The following is a 17,028-nucleotide window of genomic DNA, read 5'->3' as shown; positions in this document are numbered from 1 at the left end:
TTATGAGTGCATTCGAGCATATGTGACATGTAACAACTTTCTAAGCATGGGTTTTCATGTTTTCGAGCTTTTAACACATTTTCATCCTATTTGTCATTTTAACTGTAAAAGCACGTCCGAAACGAGTTTTCAACAAAGTATTGTGATATGCACTTGTTCCGAGTGGGAAAACACACTTTGTTTCAACGAGTGTATGAAAACAGCTTTCCGAGCGCAGGAGCGCCTTCAAACTGTTTCTAACGCCTTTTCAGAGCATAAAGCACACGTTTGACACGGAACATTGATTTTGATTGTATTCGATCATATGTGACATGGAACAACTTTCTAAACATGGATTTTCATGTTTTCGAGCATTTAACACATTTTCATCCTGGTTGTCATTTTCCCACACTTGTTCAGAGTGGGCAAACACACTTTGTGTCACCGAGTGCATGAAAACTGCTTTCCTAGCGCAGGAGCGCCTTCAAACTGGTTCTAACGCCTTTTCAGAGCATAAAGGAAACGTTTTACAAGGAACATTGATTTTGAGTGAAATGAGTGCATTCGAGCATATGTGACATGTAACAACTTTCTAAGCATGGGTTTTCATGTTTTCGAGCTTTTAACACATTTTCATCCTATTTGTCATTTTAACTGTAAAAGCACGTCCGAAACGAGTTTTCAACAAAGTATTGTGATATGCACTTGTTCCGAGTGGGAAAACACACTTTGTTTCAACGAGTGTATGAAAACAGCTTTCCGAGCGCAGGAGCGCCTTCAAACTGTTTCTAACGCCTTTTCAGAGCATAAAGCACACGTTTGACACGGAACATTGATTTTGAGTGAAATGATTGTATTCGATCATATGTGACATGGAACAACTTGCTAAGCATGGATTTTCATGTTTTCGAGCATTTAACACATTTTCATCCTGGTTGTCATTTTAACTGTAAAAGCACTTCTGAAACGAGTTTTCAACAAAGTACACTCTAAAAAATAAAGGTGCTTCAGTGGTTCTTCAAATCTCTGGATGGTTCCATGGAGAGTCAAAACTCTGTGATGAACCATTACATTATGCGAAAGGTTCTTCACATTGGAAATGGTTCTTCAGAGCCTGGCATTCTCTTACCATTTGCTGGTCAATGCACATAGGCCATGTTTACACAAATCTGTCTTCACTGCTCAAACAAATGGTTTAAATGGTTCTTTAAAGAACTGTTGCATGAACAGTTCTTTGAAGCCCTGAAAAAGGTTCTTCTATGGCATCACCCTGACGAACCAGTACTGGCCCCATTATTTTTTAGAGTGTATTGTGATTTGCACTTGTTCAGAGTGGGAAAACACACTTTGTGACAGCGAGTGCATGAAAACAGCTTTCCTGGCGCAGGCGCGCCTTCAGCCTGTTTCTAACGCCTTTTCAGAGCATAGAGCACACGTTTGACAAGGAACATTGATTTTAAGTGAAATGAGTGCATTCGACCATATGTGACATGTAACAACTTGCTAAGCATGGATTTTCATGTTTTCGAGCTTTCAACACATTTTCATCCGATTTGTCATTTTAACTGTAAAAGCACGTCTGAAACGAGTCTTCAACAAAGTATTGTGGTATGCACTTTTCAGAGTGGGAAAACACACTTTGTGTCACCGAGTGCATGAAAACAGCTTTCCTAGCGCAGGAGCGCCTTCAGCCTGTTTCTAACGCCTTTTCAGAGCATAAAGCAAAGGCTCGACAAGGAACATTGATTTTCAGTGAAATGAGCGCATTCGAGCATATGTGACATGTCACAACTTTCTAAGCATGCATTTTCATGTTTTCGAGCATTTAACACATTTTCATCTTGGTTGTCATTTTCCCACACTTGTTCAGAGTGGGCAAACACACTTTGTGTCACCGAGTGCATGGAAACTGCTTTCCTAGCGCAGGAGCGCCTTCAAACTGGTTCTAACGCCTTTTCAGAGCATAAAGGAAACGTTTTACAAGGAACATTGATTTTGAGTGAAATGAGTGCATTCGAGCATATGTGACATGTAACAACTTTCTAAGCATGGGTTTTCATGTTTTCGAGCTTTTAACACATTTTCATCCTATTTGTCATTTTAACTGTAAAAGCACGTCCGAAACGAGTTTTCAACAAAGTATTGTGATATGCACTTGTTCCGAGTGGGAAAACACACTTTGTTTCAACGAGTGTATGAAAACAGCTTTCCGAGCGCAGGAGCGCCTTCAAACTGTTTCTAACGCCTTTTCAGAGCATAAAGCAAACGTTTGACAAGGAACATTGATTTTAAGTGAAATGAGCGCATTCGACCATATGTGACATGGAACAACTTGCTAAGCATGGATTTTCATGTTTTCGAGCATTTAACACATTTTCATCCTGGTTGTCATTTTAACTGTAAAAGCACGTCCGAAACGAGTTTTCAACAAAGTATTGTGATATGCACTTGTTCCGAGTGGGCAAACACACTTTGTGTCACCGAGTCCATGAAAACTGCTTTCCTAGCGCAGGAGCGCCTTCAAACTGGTTCTAACGCCTTTTCAGAGCATAAAGGAAACGTTTTACAAGGAACATTGATTATGAGTGCATTCGAGCATATGTGACATGTAACAACTTTCTAAGCATGGGTTTTCATGTTTTCGAGCTTTTAACACATTTTCATCCTATTTGTCATTTTAACTGTAAAAGCACGTCCGAAACGAGTTTTCAACAAAGTATTGTGATATGCACTTGTTCCGAGTGGGAAAACACACTTTGTTTCAACGAGTGTATGAAAACAGCTTTCCGAGCGCAGGAGCGCCTTCAAACTGTTTCTAACGCCTTTTCAGAGCATAAAGCACACGTTTGACACGGAACATTGATTTTGATTGTATTCGATCATATGTGACATGGAACAACTTTCTAAACATGGATTTTCATGTTTTCGAGCATTTAACACATTTTCATCCTGGTTGTCATTTTCCCACACTTGTTCAGAGTGGGCAAACACACTTTGTGTCACCGAGTGCATGAAAACTGCTTTCCTAGCGCAGGAGCGCCTTCAAACTGGTTCTAACGCCTTTTCAGAGCATAAAGGAAACGTTTTACAAGGAACATTGATTTTGAGTGAAATGAGTGCATTCGAGCATATGTGACATGTAACAACTTTCTAAGCATGGGTTTTCATGTTTTCGAGCTTTTAACACATTTTCATCCTATTTGTCATTTTAACTGTAAAAGCACGTCCGAAACGAGTTTTCAACAAAGTATTGTGATATGCACTTGTTCCGAGTGGGAAAACACACTTTGTTTCAACGAGTGTATGAAAACAGCTTTCCGAGCGCAGGAGCGCCTTCAAACTGTTTCTAACGCCTTTTCAGAGCATAAAGCAAACGTTTGACAAGGAACATTGATTTTAAGTGAAATGAGCGCATTCGACCATATGTGACATGGAACAACTTGCTAAGCATGGATTTTCATGTTTTCGAGCATTTAACACATTTTCATCCTGGTTGTCATTTTAACTGTAAAAGCACGTCCGAAACGAGTTTTCAACAAAGTATTGTGATATGCACTTGTTCCGAGTGGGCAAACACACTTTGTGTCACCGAGTCCATGAAAACTGCTTTCCTAGCGCAGGAGCGCCTTCAAACTGGTTCTAACGCCTTTTCAGAGCATAAAGGAAACGTTTTACAAGGAACATTGATTATGAGTGCATTCGAGCATATGTGACATGTAACAACTTTCTAAGCATGGGTTTTCATGTTTTCGAGCTTTTAACACATTTTCATCCTATTTGTCATTTTAACTGTAAAAGCACGTCCGAAACGAGTTTTCAACAAAGTATTGTGATATGCACTTGTTCCGAGTGGGAAAACACACTTTGTTTCAACGAGTGTATGAAAACAGCTTTCCGAGCGCAGGAGCGCCTTCAAACTGTTTCTAACGCCTTTTCAGAGCATAAAGCACACGTTTGACACGGAACATTGATTTTGATTGTATTCGATCATATGTGACATGGAACAACTTTCTAAACATGGATTTTCATGTTTTCGAGCATTTAACACATTTTCATCCTGGTTGTCATTTTCCCACACTTGTTCAGAGTGGGCAAACACACTTTGTGTCACCGAGTGCATGAAAACTGCTTTCCTAGCGCAGGAGCGCCTTCAAACTGGTTCTAACGCCTTTTCAGAGCATAAAGGAAACGTTTTACAAGGAACATTGATTTTGAGTGAAATGAGTGCATTCGAGCATATGTGACATGTAACAACTTTCTAAGCATGGGTTTTCATGTTTTCGAGCTTTTAACACATTTTCATCCTATTTGTCATTTTAACTGTAAAAGCACGTCCGAAACGAGTTTTCAACAAAGTATTGTGATATGCACTTGTTCCGAGTGGGAAAACACACTTTGTTTCAACGAGTGTATGAAAACAGCTTTCCGAGCGCAGGAGCGCCTTCAAACTGTTTCTAACGCCTTTTCAGAGCATAAAGCACACGTTTGACACGGAACATTGATTTTGAGTGAAATGATTGTATTCGATCATATGTGACATGGAACAACTTGCTAAGCATGGATTTTCATGTTTTCGAGCATTTAACACATTTTCATCCTGGTTGTCATTTTAACTGTAAAAGCACTTCTGAAACGAGTTTTCAACAAAGTACACTCTAAAAAATAAAGGTGCTTCAGTGGTTCTTCAAATCTCTGGATGGTTCCATGGAGAGTCAAAACTCTGTGATGAACCATTACATTATGCGAAAGGTTCTTCACATTGGAAATGGTTCTTCAGAGCCTGGCATTCTCTTACCATTTGCTGGTCAATGCACATAGGCCATGTTTACACAAATCTGTCTTCACTGCTCAAACAAATGGTTTAAATGGTTCTTTAAAGAACTGTTGCATGAACAGTTCTTTGAAGCCCTGAAAAAGGTTCTTCTATGGCATCACCCTGACGAACCAGTACTGGCCCCATTATTTTTTAGAGTGTATTGTGATTTGCACTTGTTCAGAGTGGGAAAACACACTTTGTGACAGCGAGTGCATGAAAACAGCTTTCCTGGCGCAGGCGCGCCTTCAGCCTGTTTCTAACGCCTTTTCAGAGCATAGAGCACACGTTTGACAAGGAACATTGATTTTAAGTGAAATGAGTGCATTCGACCATATGTGACATGTAACAACTTGCTAAGCATGGATTTTCATGTTTTCGAGCTTTCAACACATTTTCATCCGATTTGTCATTTTAACTGTAAAAGCACGTCTGAAACGAGTCTTCAACAAAGTATTGTGGTATGCACTTTTCAGAGTGGGAAAACACACTTTGTGTCACCGAGTGCATGAAAACAGCTTTCCTAGCGCAGGAGCGCCTTCAGCCTGTTTCTAACGCCTTTTCAGAGCATAAAGCAAAGGCTCGACAAGGAACATTGATTTTCAGTGAAATGAGCGCATTCGAGCATATGTGACATGTCACAACTTTCTAAGCATGCATTTTCATGTTTTCGAGCATTTAACACATTTTCATCTTGGTTGTCATTTTCCCACACTTGTTCAGAGTGGGCAAACACACTTTGTGTCACCGAGTGCATGGAAACTGCTTTCCTAGCGCAGGAGCGCCTTCAAACTGGTTCTAACGCCTTTTCAGAGCATAAAGGAAACGTTTTACAAGGAACATTGATTATGAGTGCATTCGAGCATATGTGACATGTAACAACTTTCTAAGCATGGGTTTTCATGTTTTCGAGCTTTTAACACATTTTCATCCTATTTGTCATTTTAACTGTAAAAGCACGTCCGAAACGAGTTTTCAACAAAGTATTGTGATATGCACTTGTTCCGAGTGGGAAAACACACTTTGTTTCAACGAGTGTATGAAAACAGCTTTCCGAGCGCAGGAGCGCCTTCAAACTGTTTCTAACGCCTTTTCAGAGCATAAAGCACACGTTTGACACGGAACATTGATTTTGATTGTATTCGATCATATGTGACATGGAACAACTTGCTAAGCATGGATTTTCATGTTTTCGAGCATTTAACACATTTTCATCCTGGTTGTCATTTTAACTGTAAAAGCACTTCTGAAACGAGTTTTCAACAAAGTACACTCTAAAAAATAAAGGTGCTTCAGTGGTTCTTCAAATCTCTGGATGGTTCCATGGAGAGTCAAAACTCTGTGATGAACCATTACATTATGCGAAAGGTTCTTCACATTGGAAATGGTTCTTCAGAGCCTGGCATTCTCTTACCATTTGCTGGTCAATGCACATAGGCCATGTTTACACAAATCTGTCTTCACTGCTCAAACAAATGGTTTAAATGGTTCTTTAAAGAACTGTTGCATGAACAGTTCTTTGAAGCCCTGAAAAAGGTTCTTCTATGGCATCACCCTGACGAACCAGTACTGGCCCCATTATTTTTTAGAGTGTATTGTGATTTGCACTTGTTCAGAGTGGGAAAACACACTTTGTGACAGCGAGTGCATGAAAACAGCTTTCCTGGCGCAGGCGCGCCTTCAGCCTGTTTCTAACGCCTTTTCAGAGCATAGAGCACACGTTTGACAAGGAACATTGATTTTAAGTGAAATGAGTGCATTCGACCATATGTGACATGTAACAACTTGCTAAGCATGGATTTTCATGTTTTCGAGCTTTCAACACATTTTCATCCGATTTGTCATTTTAACTGTAAAAGCACGTCTGAAACGAGTCTTCAACAAAGTATTGTGGTATGCACTTTTCAGAGTGGGAAAACACACTTTGTGTCACCGAGTGCATGAAAACAGCTTTCCTAGCGCAGGAGCGCCTTCAGCCTGTTTCTAACGCCTTTTCAGAGCATAAAGCAAAGGCTCGACAAGGAACATTGATTTTCAGTGAAATGAGCGCATTCGAGCATATGTGACATGTCACAACTTTCTAAGCATGCATTTTCATGTTTTCGAGCATTTAACACATTTTCATCTTGGTTGTCATTTTCCCACACTTGTTCAGAGTGGGCAAACACACTTTGTGTCACCGAGTGCATGGAAACTGCTTTCCTAGCGCAGGAGCGCCTTCAAACTGGTTCTAACGCCTTTTCAGAGCATAAAGGAAACGTTTTACAAGGAACATTGATTTTGAGTGAAATGAGTGCATTCGAGCATATGTGACATGTAACAACTTTCTAAGCATGGGTTTTCATGTTTTCGAGCTTTTAACACATTTTCATCCTATTTGTCATTTTAACTGTAAAAGCACGTCCGAAACGAGTTTTCAACAAAGTATTGTGATATGCACTTGTTCCGAGTGGGAAAACACACTTTGTTTCAACGAGTGTATGAAAACAGCTTTCCGAGCGCAGGAGCGCCTTCAAACTGTTTCTAACGCCTTTTCAGAGCATAAAGCAAACGTTTGACAAGGAACATTGATTTTAAGTGAAATGAGCGCATTCGACCATATGTGACATGGAACAACTTGCTAAGCATGGATTTTCATGTTTTCGAGCATTTAACACATTTTCATCCTGGTTGTCATTTTAACTGTAAAAGCACGTCCGAAACGAGTTTTCAACAAAGTATTGTGATATGCACTTGTTCCGAGTGGGCAAACACACTTTGTGTCACCGAGTCCATGAAAACTGCTTTCCTAGCGCAGGAGCGCCTTCAAACTGGTTCTAACGCCTTTTCAGAGCATAAAGGAAACGTTTTACAAGGAACATTGATTATGAGTGCATTCGAGCATATGTGACATGTAACAACTTTCTAAGCATGGGTTTTCATGTTTTCGAGCTTTTAACACATTTTCATCCTATTTGTCATTTTAACTGTAAAAGCACGTCCGAAACGAGTTTTCAACAAAGTATTGTGATATGCACTTGTTCCGAGTGGGAAAACACACTTTGTTTCAACGAGTGTATGAAAACAGCTTTCCGAGCGCAGGAGCGCCTTCAAACTGTTTCTAACGCCTTTTCAGAGCATAAAGCACACGTTTGACACGGAACATTGATTTTGATTGTATTCGATCATATGTGACATGGAACAACTTTCTAAACATGGATTTTCATGTTTTCGAGCATTTAACACATTTTCATCCTGGTTGTCATTTTCCCACACTTGTTCAGAGTGGGCAAACACACTTTGTGTCACCGAGTGCATGAAAACTGCTTTCCTAGCGCAGGAGCGCCTTCAAACTGGTTCTAACGCCTTTTCAGAGCATAAAGGAAACGTTTTACAAGGAACATTGATTTTGAGTGAAATGAGTGCATTCGAGCATATGTGACATGTAACAACTTTCTAAGCATGGGTTTTCATGTTTTCGAGCTTTTAACACATTTTCATCCTATTTGTCATTTTAACTGTAAAAGCACGTCCGAAACGAGTTTTCAACAAAGTATTGTGATATGCACTTGTTCCGAGTGGGAAAACACACTTTGTTTCAACGAGTGTATGAAAACAGCTTTCCGAGCGCAGGAGCGCCTTCAAACTGTTTCTAACGCCTTTTCAGAGCATAAAGCACACGTTTGACACGGAACATTGATTTTGAGTGAAATGATTGTATTCGATCATATGTGACATGGAAAAACTTGCTAAGCATGGATTTTCATGTTTTCGAGCATTTAACACATTTTCATCCTGGTTGTCATTTTAACTGTAAAAGCACTTCTGAAACGAGTTTTCAACAAAGTACACTCTAAAAAATAAAGGTGCTTCAGTGGTTCTTCAAATCTCTGGATGGTTCCATGGAGAGTCAAAACTCTGTGATGAACCATTACATTATGCGAAAGGTTCTTCACATTGGAAATGGTTCTTCAGAGCCTGGCATTCTCTTACCATTTGCTGGTCAATGCACATAGGCCATGTTTACACAAATCTGTCTTCACTGCTCAAACAAATGGTTTAAATGGTTCTTTAAAGAACTGTTGCATGAACAGTTCTTTGAAGCCCTGAAAAAGGTTCTTCTATGGCATCACCCTGACGAACCAGTACTGGCCCCATTATTTTTTAGAGTGTATTGTGATTTGCACTTGTTCAGAGTGGGAAAACACACTTTGTGACAGCGAGTGCATGAAAACAGCTTTCCTGGCGCAGGCGCGCCTTCAGCCTGTTTCTAACGCCTTTTCAGAGCATAGAGCACACGTTTGACAAGGAACATTGATTTTAAGTGAAATGAGTGCATTCGACCATATGTGACATGTAACAACTTGCTAAGCATGGATTTTCATGTTTTCGAGCTTTCAACACATTTTCATCCGATTTGTCATTTTAACTGTAAAAGCACGTCTGAAACGAGTCTTCAACAAAGTATTGTGGTATGCACTTTTCAGAGTGGGAAAACACACTTTGTGTCACCGAGTGCATGAAAACAGCTTTCCTAGCGCAGGAGCGCCTTCAGCCTGTTTCTAACGCCTTTTCAGAGCATAAAGCAAAGGCTCGACAAGGAACATTGATTTTCAGTGAAATGAGCGCATTCGAGCATATGTGACATGTCACAACTTTCTAAGCATGCATTTTCATGTTTTCGAGCATTTAACACATTTTCATCTTGGTTGTCATTTTCCCACACTTGTTCAGAGTGGGCAAACACACTTTGTGTCACCGAGTGCATGGAAACTGCTTTCCTAGCGCAGGAGCGCCTTCAAACTGGTTCTAACGCCTTTTCAGAGCATAAAGGAAACGTTTTACAAGGAACATTGATTTTGAGTGAAATGAGTGCATTCGAGCATATGTGACATGTAACAACTTTCTAAGCATGGGTTTTCATGTTTTCGAGCTTTTAACACATTTTCATCCTATTTGTCATTTTAACTGTAAAAGCACGTCCGAAACGAGTTTTCAACAAAGTATTGTGATATGCACTTGTTCCGAGTGGGAAAACACACTTTGTTTCAACGAGTGTATGAAAACAGCTTTCCGAGCGCAGGAGCGCCTTCAAACTGTTTCTAACGCCTTTTCAGAGCATAAAGCAAACGTTTGACAAGGAACATTGATTTTAAGTGAAATGAGCGCATTCGACCATATGTGACATGGAACAACTTGCTAAGCATGGATTTTCATGTTTTCGAGCATTTAACACATTTTCATCCTGGTTGTCATTTTAACTGTAAAAGCACGTCCGAAACGAGTTTTCAACAAAGTATTGTGATATGCACTTGTTCCGAGTGGGCAAACACACTTTGTGTCACTGAGTCCATGAAAACTGCTTTCCTAGCGCAGGAGCGCCTTCAAACTGGTTCTAACGCCTTTTCAGAGCATAAAGGAAACGTTTTACAAGGAACATTGATTATGAGTGCATTCGAGCATATGTGACATGTAACAACTTTCTAAGCATGGGTTTTCATGTTTTCGAGCTTTTAACACATTTTCATCCTATTTGTCATTTTAACTGTAAAAGCACGTCCGAAACGAGTTTTCAACAAAGTATTGTGATATGCACTTGTTCCGAGTGGGAAAACACACTTTGTTTCAACGAGTGTATGAAAACAGCTTTCCGAGCGCAGGAGCGCCTTCAAACTGTTTCTAACGCCTTTTCAGAGCATAAAGCACACGTTTGACACGGAACATTGATTTTGATTGTATTCGATCATATGTGACATGGAACAACTTTCTAAACATGGATTTTCATGTTTTCGAGCATTTAACACATTTTCATCCTGGTTGTCATTTTCCCACACTTGTTCAGAGTGGGCAAACACACTTTGTGTCACCGAGTGCATGAAAACTGCTTTCCTAGCGCAGGAGCGCCTTCAAACTGGTTCTAACGCCTTTTCAGAGCATAAAGGAAACGTTTTACAAGGAACATTGATTTTGAGTGAAATGAGTGCATTCGAGCATATGTGACATGTAACAACTTTCTAAGCATGGGTTTTCATGTTTTCGAGCTTTTAACACATTTTCATCCTATTTGTCATTTTAACTGTAAAAGCACGTCCGAAACGAGTTTTCAACAAAGTATTGTGATATGCACTTGTTCCGAGTGGGAAAACACACTTTGTTTCAACGAGTGTATGAAAACAGCTTTCCGAGCGCAGGAGCGCCTTCAAACTGTTTCTAACGCCTTTTCAGAGCATAAAGCAAACGTTTGACAAGGAACATTGATTTTAAGTGAAATGAGCGCATTCGACCATATGTGACATGGAACAACTTGCTAAGCATGGATTTTCATGTTTTCGAGCATTTAACACATTTTCATCCTGGTTGTCATTTTAACTGTAAAAGCACGTCCGAAACGAGTTTTCAACAAAGTATTGTGATATGCACTTGTTCCGAGTGGGCAAACACACTTTGTGTCACCGAGTCCATGAAAACTGCTTTCCTAGCGCAGGAGCGCCTTCAAACTGGTTCTAACGCCTTTTCAGAGCATAAAGGAAACGTTTTACAAGGAACATTGATTATGAGTGCATTCGAGCATATGTGACATGTAACAACTTTCTAAGCATGGGTTTTCATGTTTTCGAGCTTTTAACACATTTTCATCCTATTTGTCATTTTAACTGTAAAAGCACGTCCGAAACGAGTTTTCAACAAAGTATTGTGATATGCACTTGTTCCGAGTGGGAAAACACACTTTGTTTCAACGAGTGTATGAAAACAGCTTTCCGAGCGCAGGAGCGCCTTCAAACTGTTTCTAACGCCTTTTCAGAGCATAAAGCACACGTTTGACACGGAACATTGATTTTGATTGTATTCGATCATATGTGACATGGAACAACTTTCTAAACATGGATTTTCATGTTTTCGAGCATTTAACACATTTTCATCCTGGTTGTCATTTTCCCACACTTGTTCAGAGTGGGCAAACACACTTTGTGTCACCGAGTGCATGAAAACTGCTTTCCTAGCGCAGGAGCGCCTTCAAACTGGTTCTAACGCCTTTTCAGAGCATAAAGGAAACGTTTTACAAGGAACATTGATTTTGAGTGAAATGAGTGCATTCGAGCATATGTGACATGTAACAACTTTCTAAGCATGGGTTTTCATGTTTTCGAGCTTTTAACACATTTTCATCCTATTTGTCATTTTAACTGTAAAAGCACGTCCGAAACGAGTTTTCAACAAAGTATTGTGATATGCACTTGTTCCGAGTGGGAAAACACACTTTGTTTCAACGAGTGTATGAAAACAGCTTTCCGAGCGCAGGAGCGCCTTCAAACTGTTTCTAACGCCTTTTCAGAGCATAAAGCACACGTTTGACACGGAACATTGATTTTGAGTGAAATGATTGTATTCGATCATATGTGACATGGAACAACTTGCTAAGCATGGATTTTCATGTTTTCGAGCATTTAACACATTTTCATCCTGGTTGTCATTTTAACTGTAAAAGCACTTCTGAAACGAGTTTTCAACAAAGTACACTCTAAAAAATAAAGGTGCTTCAGTGGTTCTTCAAATCTCTGGATGGTTCCATGGAGAGTCAAAACTCTGTGATGAACCATTACATTATGCGAAAGGTTCTTCACATTGGAAATGGTTCTTCAGAGCCTGGCATTCTCTTACCATTTGCTGGTCAATGCACATAGGCCATGTTTACACAAATCTGTCTTCACTGCTCAAACAAATGGTTTAAATGGTTCTTTAAAGAACTGTTGCATGAACAGTTCTTTGAAGCCCTGAAAAAGGTTCTTCTATGGCATCACCCTGACGAACCAGTACTGGCCCCATTATTTTTTAGAGTGTATTGTGATTTGCACTTGTTCAGAGTGGGAAAACACACTTTGTGACAGCGAGTGCATGAAAACAGCTTTCCTGGCGCAGGCGCGCCTTCAGCCTGTTTCTAACGCCTTTTCAGAGCATAGAGCACACGTTTGACAAGGAACATTGATTTTAAGTGAAATGAGTGCATTCGACCATATGTGACATGTAACAACTTGCTAAGCATGGATTTTCATGTTTTCGAGCTTTCAACACATTTTCATCCGATTTGTCATTTTAACTGTAAAAGCACGTCTGAAACGAGTCTTCAACAAAGTATTGTGGTATGCACTTTTCAGAGTGGGAAAACACACTTTGTGTCACCGAGTGCATGAAAACAGCTTTCCTAGCGCAGGAGCGCCTTCAGCCTGTTTCTAACGCCTTTTCAGAGCATAAAGCAAAGGCTCGACAAGGAACATTGATTTTCAGTGAAATGAGCGCATTCGAGCATATGTGACATGTCACAACTTTCTAAGCATGCATTTTCATGTTTTCGAGCATTTAACACATTTTCATCTTGGTTGTCATTTTCCCACACTTGTTCAGAGTGGGCAAACACACTTTGTGTCACCGAGTGCATGGAAACTGCTTTCCTAGCGCAGGAGCGCCTTCAAACTGGTTCTAACGCCTTTTCAGAGCATAAAGGAAACGTTTTACAAGGAACATTGATTTTGAGTGAAATGAGTGCATTCGAGCATATGTGACATGTAACAACTTTCTAAGCATGGGTTTTCATGTTTTCGAGCTTTTAACACATTTTCATCCTATTTGTCATTTTAACTGTAAAAGCACGTCCGAAACGAGTTTTCAACAAAGTATTGTGATATGCACTTGTTCCGAGTGGGAAAACACACTTTGTTTCAACGAGTGTATGAAAACAGCTTTCCGAGCGCAGGAGCGCCTTCAAACTGTTTCTAACGCCTTTTCAGAGCATAAAGCAAACGTTTGACAAGGAACATTGATTTTAAGTGAAATGAGCGCATTCGACCATATGTGACATGGAACAACTTGCTAAGCATGGATTTTCATGTTTTCGAGCATTTAACACATTTTCATCCTGGTTGTCATTTTAACTGTAAAAGCACGTCCGAAACGAGTTTTCAACAAAGTATTGTGATATGCACTTGTTCCGAGTGGGCAAACACACTTTGTGTCACCGAGTCCATGAAAACTGCTTTCCTAGCGCAGGAGCGCCTTCAAACTGGTTCTAACGCCTTTTCAGAGCATAAAGGAAACGTTTTACAAGGAACATTGATTATGAGTGCATTCGAGCATATGTGACATGTAACAACTTTCTAAGCATGGGTTTTCATGTTTTCGAGCTTTTAACACATTTTCATCCTATTTGTCATTTTAACTGTAAAAGCACGTCCGAAACGAGTTTTCAACAAAGTATTGTGATATGCACTTGTTCCGAGTGGGAAAACACACTTTGTTTCAACGAGTGTATGAAAACAGCTTTCCGAGCGCAGGAGCGCCTTCAAACTGTTTCTAACGCCTTTTCAGAGCATAAAGCACACGTTTGACACGGAACATTGATTTTGATTGTATTCGATCATATGTGACATGGAACAACTTTCTAAACATGGATTTTCATGTTTTCGAGCATTTAACACATTTTCATCCTGGTTGTCATTTTCCCACACTTGTTCAGAGTGGGCAAACACACTTTGTGTCACCGAGTGCATGAAAACTGCTTTCCTAGCGCAGGAGCGCCTTCAAACTGGTTCTAACGCCTTTTCAGAGCATAAAGGAAACGTTTTACAAGGAACATTGATTTTGAGTGAAATGAGTGCATTCGAGCATATGTGACATGTAACAACTTTCTAAGCATGGGTTTTCATGTTTTCGAGCTTTTAACACATTTTCATCCTATTTGTCATTTTAACTGTAAAAGCACGTCCGAAACGAGTTTTCAACAAAGTATTGTGATATGCACTTGTTCCGAGTGGGAAAACAAACTTTGTTTCAACGAGTGTATGAAAACAGCTTTCCGAGCGCAGGAGCGCCTTCAAACTGTTTCTAACGCCTTTTCAGAGCATAAAGCACACGTTTGACACGGAACATTGATTTTGAGTGAAATGATTGTATTCGATCATATGTGACATGGAACAACTTGCTAAGCATGGATTTTCATGTTTTCGAGCATTTAACACATTTTCATCCTGGTTGTCATTTTAACTGTAAAAGCACTTCTGAAACGAGTTTTCAACAAAGTACACTCTAAAAAATAAAGGTGCTTCAGTGGTTCTTCAAATCTCTGGATGGTTCCATGGAGAGTCAAAACTCTGTGATGAACCATTACATTATGCGAAAGGTTCTTCACATTGGAAATGGTTCTTCAGAGCCTGGCATTCTCTTACCATTTGCTGGTCAATGCACATAGGCCATGTTTACACAAATCTGTCTTCACTGCTCAAACAAATGGTTTAAATGGTTCTTTAAAGAACTGTTGCATGAACAGTTCTTTGAAGCCCTGAAAAAGGTTCTTCTATGGCATCACCCTGAAGAACCAGTACTGGCCCCATTATTTTTTAGAGTGTATTGTGATTTGCACTTGTTCAGAGTGGGAAAACACACTTTGTGACAGCGAGTGCATGAAAACAGCTTTCCTGGCGCAGGCGCGCCTTCAGCCTGTTTCTAACGCCTTTTCAAAGCATAAAGCAAACGTTTGACAAGGAACATTGATTTTAAGTGAAATGAGTGCATTCGACCATATGTGACATGTAACAACTTGCTAAGCATGGATTTTCATGTTTTCGAGCTTTCAACACATTTTCATCCGATTTGTCATTTTAACTGTAAAAGCACGTCTGAAACGAGTCTTCAACAAAGTATTGTGGTATGCACTTTTCAGAGTGGGAAAACACACTTTGTGTCACCGAGTGCATGAAAACAGCTTTCCTAGCGCAGGAGCGCCTTCAGCCTGTTTCTAACGCCTTTTCAGAGCATAAAGCAAAGGCTTGACAAGGAACATTGATTTTCAGTGAAATGAGCGCATTCGAGCATATGTGACATGTCACAACTTTCTAAGCATGCATTTTCATGTTTTCGAGCTTTAACACATTTTCATCCTATTTGTCATTTTAACTGTAAAAGCACGTCTGAAACGAGTTTTCAACAAAGTATTGTGATATGCACTTGTTCAGAGTGGGAAAACACACTTTCTATCAACGAGTGCATGAAAACAGCTTTCCTAGCGCAGGAGCGCCTTCAGCCTGTTTCTAACGCCTTTTCAGAGCATAAAGCAAACGTTTGACACGGAACATTGATTTTGAGTGAAATGATTGTATTCGATCATATGTGACATGGAACAACTTTCTAAACATGGATTTTCATGTTTTCGAGCATTTAACACATTTTCATCCTGGTTGTCATTTTCCCACACTTGTTCAGAGTGGGAAAACACACTTTGTGTCACCGAGTGCATGAAAACTGCTTTCCTAGCGCAGGAGCGCCTTCAAACTGGTTCTAACGCCTTTTCAGAGCATAAAGGAAACGTTTTACAAGGAACATTGATTTTGAGTGAAATGAGTGCATTCGAGCATATGTGACATGTAACAACTTTCTAAACATGGATTTTCATGTTTTCGAGCTTTTAGCACATTTTCATCCTATTTGACATTTTAACTGTAAAAGCACGTCCGAAACGAGTTTTCAACAAAGTATTGTGATATGCACTTGTTCCGAGTGGGAAAACACACGTTGTTTCGACGCGTGTATGAAAACAGCTTTCCGAGCGCAGGAGCGCCTTCAGCCTGTTTCTAACGCCTTTTCAGAGCATAAAGCACACGTTTGACACGGAACATTGATTTTGAGTGAAATGATTGTATTCGATCATATGTGACATGGAACAACTTTCTAAACATGGATTTTCATGTTTTCGAGCATTTAACACATTTTCATCCTGGTTGTCATTTTCCCACACTTGTTCAGAGTGGGCAAACACACTTTGTGTCACCGAGTGCATGAAAACTGCTTTCCTAGCGCAGGAGCGCCTTCAAACTGGTTCTAACGCCTTTTCAGAGCATAAAGGAAACGTTTTACAAGGAACATTGATTTTGAGTGAAATGAGTGCATTCGAGCATATGTGACATGTAACAACTTTCTAAGCATGGGTTTTCATGTTTTCGAGCTTTTAACACATTTTCATCCTATTTGTCATTTTAACTGTAAAAGCACGTCCGAAACGAGTTTTCAACAAAGTATTGTGATATGCACTTGTTCCGAGTGGGAAAACACACTTTGTTTCAACGAGTGTATGAAAACAGCTTTCCGAGCGCAGGAGCGCCTTCAAACTGTTTCTAACGCCTTTTCAGAGCATAAAGCACACGTTTGACACGGAACATTGATTTTGAGTGAAATGATTGTATTCGATCATATGTGACATGGAACAACTTGCT

The sequence above is a fragment of the Neoarius graeffei genome, chromosome 5 (assembly GCF_027579695.1).
Source record: "Neoarius graeffei isolate fNeoGra1 chromosome 5, fNeoGra1.pri, whole genome shotgun sequence".
Lineage (NCBI taxonomy): Eukaryota > Metazoa > Chordata > Actinopteri > Siluriformes > Ariidae > Neoarius > Neoarius graeffei.
Note: the sequence above shows the minus strand (reverse complement) of the source record.